Source organism: Orycteropus afer, unplaced genomic scaffold, assembly GCF_000298275.1.
Source record: "Orycteropus afer afer isolate SDZICR_OR568_19922 unplaced genomic scaffold, OryAfe1.0 scaffold00123, whole genome shotgun sequence".
NCBI lineage: Eukaryota > Metazoa > Chordata > Mammalia > Tubulidentata > Orycteropodidae > Orycteropus > Orycteropus afer.
This window is the reverse complement of record NW_006921710.1, coordinates 248,186-254,207: the sequence shown is the minus strand read 5'-3', so window position 1 is coordinate 254,207 and position 6,022 is coordinate 248,186. Positions and strand designations below refer to the sequence as shown.

Here is a 6,022-nt window from a genome sequence, read left to right as displayed (position 1 = left end):
CCTTAGTCATCCTTCAAGCCTGGAACTAAACGCTTCCCCACAACCCAGGCTCAACTTTCAGCCAAACAGTAGACAGGCCTATTGCACTCAATGCCGTCAAGTCGGATTCGACTCATAACAACCCCTCCTTCGGTTTCCAAGGCAGTATCACTATGGAAGTAGATGCCCCATCTTCCTTCTGAGGAGTGGGTGGTGGGTTTGAACCACCAGACTTCTGGTTAGCAGTCAAATGCCTTAGGCACTGTGCTACAGAGACGTTCATATCCCTTAGAACAATTAACCATAGGAGAACAAAAGGACAGCCTTTGCGCAGGGATGAAGCTCAGAGGGCAAGAAAGGATAGGAAAGAAGGAGGAATGGAAACGGTAAACACACAGAGGAAGTGGGGAGAGTGCTGTAACCTGTGGGGACTGAGTTCAGTGTCACGGATCAAAACGTGTATGAACAGTTGAATGGAAAACAAGTTGTTCTATAAACTTTCACTCAAATCGCAATAAAAAGTTAAAAGAAAGGAAAACATGGCAATAGGCGAATAGATGTTGGTGATGGTTACAATAGGACAGATGTAACTGGCTTCACTGAAGTGTGTAAGTAAAAAATGTTGAATTGGCAAACGTCATGTTACCTATATGTTTACAATAAAAAATAAAATAAATGAAGGCATAGATTCTAGAAACAGAGGACCTGGGTTTGAAGAACAGAAAAAAGAGGCTGGGCCAGAGGAAGGTAGAAGGCGCTGCGATGCCATTCCCAGGCTGGAGCCTGTGCTGGGGAGGGCTCGTGAGGGGTGTGGAAGGCCAAGCCTGGGTCAGCTGCATCAGCCCCAGAGATCTTTCCACAGAGGACCCCTGCACTCCTTGCTAGAATCTAGCTAGACTTGGACACTGGCCCCAGAGCGCCCACCGGTCCGCATGGCTTCACATGTATTTAAATCCTCAGAGCCAGACTTGGTGCTCCTGTAAACCTGTGGTGTGATTTTGGGGAAATCTCTTTCTCCCTCTGGACTTGGGTTTCCCAAGCTGCAAAAGGAAAAGAGCTGGTCAAGATGAGGTCTACCGTCCTAGGGCCTAGAATTTTGTAAAATACAAAGTGCCATTGGGCACGTACTTGGGACAAGGCAATGGGCCAAAGAGACATGGAAAGCCACACTGAGTATGTATGGCCTTGTAAATGTTGGCTGAATAAGGACTTAAGAGCCAAAGCCAGGCTTGAGAGTCACCACAGTCCAGGTGGAGTGACAAGATGAGCAAAAGCCTCCTCACTGGCAGTTGACAACATCGGGGAGCCCTGCTCTAGGCTGGAGCAGGGAGGGGCCTTCAGCTGTGGGAGACCTGCCAGGGATCAGCTGCTTCTCTCCAGGGAAGAAGCTGACTGAGCACCTACAAAGTGGCAGCACCCAAAATCACAGTGTCCTTCACCCACCTCTTTCTTCTACACTGGTTTTGCCTGCCTCTAGGCCTCCAGGAATACGGTTCCTTCTGCCTGGAAGGTAGTTCCCTCAATTCTTCACCAGGCTTGCTCCCACTTCTTTCCATTCCCAACTCATGTACACCCCATAAGGAAGCCTCCCCTCCCCAGTATAGACTCTCGTGGCCCCCAGTCATTGCCTCCTCTGATGCTAATCATAATTGTCATTAAGTAGCGATGTGTACCATTGTCTGACATGTCTCTTCCCAGAACATTCATCCTATGAAGATCGCCAATGCTTTCCCAGCATCTAGCAGACAGTTTCCGAAGGAAGGGTGGATGGATGAACAGATGAGCAAACAAACTGATGGGCCTCGTTCCTCCTCACTCCAGAGGCGCCAGTGCACAGTAAGGGCCCAGGACTAGCTAACAGAGTGAAGCTGGGAATGAGGTGGGGATTTCTAATCTTTGCTCAGGACCATGGCTTGGAGTTTAGAAGCACTGCCAGCTCTACCTGAGACCGTGACGATTGTGGACTTTTTTGAGAACTGTTTCCCCAGCCAAGGACCCTAGAGCTGCACTTCAAAGAGCCCTGGTGGACCAGACTCACCCGAAAGGGGAGGAGGAGCAGGAGGAGGAGGAGAATCCGATCCAGTCTGATTAGCTTAGAAAGCCCATCACCCTTACTGAGTCCCTCCCACACACAATCTCATCCAATCCATATGTCTGAGGCAACAAGATCCTCACTATTGTCCAGTGAACTGGGAACTATTTATTCCTGTTTTACAGACATGGAAATTGAGGCCCAGACATGACTTGTTCAAGGTTTGACTGAACCTTAAAGGACTCTTTGACTTTTGAACCAAGACTTTTTAACTCCAGGCCACTCAGTCCTGGGCCCCAGGGCCATTCTCCTTCCCAGACTCCTAGAATGGGACACCAAGTTCACACTCAGGGTGTCGCTGGGCAGGCTGCCCCAAACCAGGAAGGGGATGGGAACCCTGGGAACACTCCCAGCACTACCTTCCTCTTTCTCCTCTCTTCCTCTTCTTCCCTGATCCTCTTCCTCTTTGCCTCCCTACATCTCTCCCTTCCCTCCTCTTCCCTTCATGCCCCACCCACACCTATCTCTCCTTTCTTCTCCTTCCTGTCTCTCCCTCCTCTCTGCCTCCCCTCCTCCTCCTCCCCCTCCTCCACTCCCTCTCCATCTCCCCTTTCCCCTTTCCCTCTTTCTCTGCCTCCTTCTCTCTCCACTTCTTCTTTACCGCAGATGGGATGGTGGCCCAGGCAGGCATGGAGGCAGACATTCTGGAATTATTTGATTATTTGATTCATTCATCCCTGCTTCTCGCGTTCCCCCAGGATCCTTTTGCAGCTCGGAAACCCGGGCACCCAATCCTGTATGAACCTGACGGGGAGGCCATGCCTCCTCCAACTTTGGGGTCCTCAAGGGGCGGGACGGCGCCTCCTGGTGGCCTTGCAGTCTTGGTATTGGATTGCAGCGGGCAGGAGTGAGCCTTACTCTACTCAGTCCTCTGTTCACTCATTAGTTTATTCATTCATTTGTTCATGAACTTTGATTCTGTGTTAAAATTTGGTGCATGCCAGCTGCTGGGATAAAAGGACCCTGGCTGCGCCATCAACAAGCAGACAACCAGTCAGGGGTGGCAGGGGAGGGGGAGGGAAGCTGTGTTGGGAGTGGCAGGTGAGCTAGGAGGAATGGCTTCTCCAAAATTGGGGGCAGAAACCTTTCTTGGAGGTTGCCCTGAGCTGAAGGCAGAGTGGGAAGAGCAAAGACATGGAGGGCCTAGGAAGGACCTGGAATACCTGGGTTAGGAATTTGGGGGTAAGGCGCAAAATGGGTGTGATTGGGAGGAAGCAAGTAGGGCCCAGAGGCCCAGGGACCCCAGGGTCACTGTTAAAGATTTTGAATTTTCTTCCCAAGGCAATGGGGAACCATGCAGGTCTGAGGCAGGATAAGGGATAAGAAGGAATCAGATTTGGGTTTTAGGGGGAAAAGTGCCCCCTGGCTTCTATGATGGGAGGATAACCAAGAGTCCCTGTGAAAGAGAATGAAGCTTTGAAACTTGAGGTGGGCAGGGAAGACAGTGCTGGAGGGGGCAGGAAGAGTCAGTGCATTGGCTAAGGGACCAAGGTAGGTCAGTGCTGGAGGATGTCCTGATGCCTCTGAGGTCCCTTGTGACCCTGACACAGGCCCGGCCTGTATATTGTTGCAACTTCAACAGGAGAAAATTTGACAGCTAACAAAATCACAGATGCACTTACCCTTTGACCTAACAATATCTTACAGCTATCTAGCTCCTGTGTGAAACGACACACAGTGTGATTCATTGCAACAGTATCTGTATTTGCTGGAGACTGGAAACAACCTAAGTATCCATCAAAGGGGCTGGTTAAATAAATCATGGTGCAGCCATACAGTGGAATAATATGCGTCTAAAGAAATGAGGAAGTGCTTAGTGAGTTGATAAGGAATAATTTCCATGTTATATTGCCAAGTGAAAAACAGAAGAGATAGAAGGGAATGTGTATGCTACCATTTGTGGACTTGTTTTTAAAGAGGATAGAGAATGTACACACAATTTTCCTCATAAATACATAGACAATGCATTGGGTCGCCTCTAGAGAGACCTTAGTACCTGGGGGACAGGAATGAGAGGGAGACTTCACTGGGTACCTTTTAGTGTGTTTTGAATTTTGAACTATGTGATTGTAGAAGGCATGTAGGTGGATAAGGGGAGACCCGTTAGGAGACTGTCCAGTAAAGTTGAGAGATGATGGTGACCGGAGTGAGGGTGATGGGAGAGTGGGGAGAGAAGATGGATTTCTGACCGATTTAGGAGATGGTGTGAACAGATGGGACAATAGATATTTGCAGGGACCAAGGAGAGTAATGATCCAGGATGATGTCCAAATTTCTGGTACTGTCATATCTGAAAAAGGAAATCCTAGAGGAGGAGGGGCTGGCTCTGTGGCACAGTGGATAGCGCATTGGACTTCTAGCCAAGCCTGGCATGGTCATTCAAAGGTTGTGGGTTCGAGTCCCACTGGAGACGAATTTTGAGGGCTCCTCCTTAACTTCCATCAGACATTTTAAGGGGCGCTGGTGGCACAGTGCTTAAGGCATTGACTGCTAACCAGAAGGTTGGTAGTTCAAACCCACCAGCACTCCACAGAAGGAAGACTGGGCAATCTACTTCCGTAAAGATTTACTGCCTCAGAAACCAAATAGGGGTTGCTATGAGTTGGAATTGACTCTATGGCAGTGGGTTTGGTTTTGGTTTTTGGTTTAGAGGAGGAGGGTGAAGGAAAATACGCAGGAGTGACAAGATGGTCTCAGTTTGGGATATTTGCTTTTCTGTTTGTTTGTTTGACTGTCCAGAATCCCCACCATTACCCTTTTGGAGAAATTTCCCTTTGGGGTGGTCTTGGTGGAAGAGCAGCTCCCAGCAGGGCCCCCGCTTGCTCGAGTGAGCCTTGGGCTCAGACTTTTCCTCTGCCACCTTCTAGCTGGCAGTCTCACAGCCTAAGCCCCAACAATCACATGCTTGCCCAGTTCAGGTCAGTTACTGAACTGGGGTTCAGTAAACGAGGCAAACAGTTCTCTCAACCTCGAGCGCCCGCAACCCTCCTCTCTGTTTCCGTAGCGTGATGGTGGAGTGACTGACTGCAAAGGGAACCAGGGAATTTTTTGAGGTGATTGAAATATTGTATATCACTATTGAGGTGATGACTACATTTGTGTATTTGTAAACTCATCAAACTATGCACTTGGCCCTTTTGTTACCCAAGGGACATATAGTGGCCACCTACATTTTCTACCTCTGGAATATAGTGTTCCCATTATACCACTTGTATCCCACTTTTAATCCATGCTGCTATCTGGTGGAGGCCTGTATAATTACATGAATCTGAGGAAATAGGCCTCATCCCACCAACCCCAGTATCAGAGACTTCCTTGGAACATATGCATCCCACTAATTGCATCAAAATCCATATCACCTCAAAAAAAATGTTTTTCATTAAATTCAAACTGTCTTCCATTACTGAAAACACAAGGTTTCAACAAAAAATTCAAAGCAGAAAATAATTTAGTCTTCAAAGGGTTAAACTGGGTGTATTTTATTACATAGAAATTATACTTCAATAAAGTTGATTTAAAAGTACATATGCAATACACAAAGTACATAATATCAGTAGCACAAATAAGGCAGGAGGCCTCTAAGTGTGTCTCTGCATTGTCATGGAAGTGGTAAAAGTACAGATTTATATTTCACTTTAATAGATCAAAGATTCATATTATAATCTCTAAGGTAACCAATAAATGTATGTGTAAATATTTATTAAAGGGAACATGGAGTATTAAAACTTAATTTATCCAAAAGAAGGAAAGAAAAGGACACAGAAAAGGACATACAGAAAATAAATAGTAAAATGAAAGATTTAAGCCCAAATACATCAGTAATTACATTCAGTATAAAAATATTAAGTATTCCTATTAAAAGACAGGGAGCTCTGGTGGCATAGTGCCTAAGGCACTTGACTGTTAACCAGAAGGCTGGAGGTTCAAACCCACCAGCCACTCTTTGGAAGG

General features: G+C 47.2%; 1 non-coding gene across 1 annotated transcript; it reads left to right on the top strand.

Moving 5' to 3' along the window:
* Positions 1 to 4,393: 4,393 nt before the first annotated feature.
* TRNAR-UCU lies at positions 4,394 to 4,484 on the top strand. Its single transcript is given in 2 exon segments — positions 4,394 to 4,430; positions 4,449 to 4,484. It is a non-coding gene; the product is annotated as a tRNA-Arg (tRNA).
* Positions 4,485 to 6,022: the final 1,538 nt, after the last annotated feature.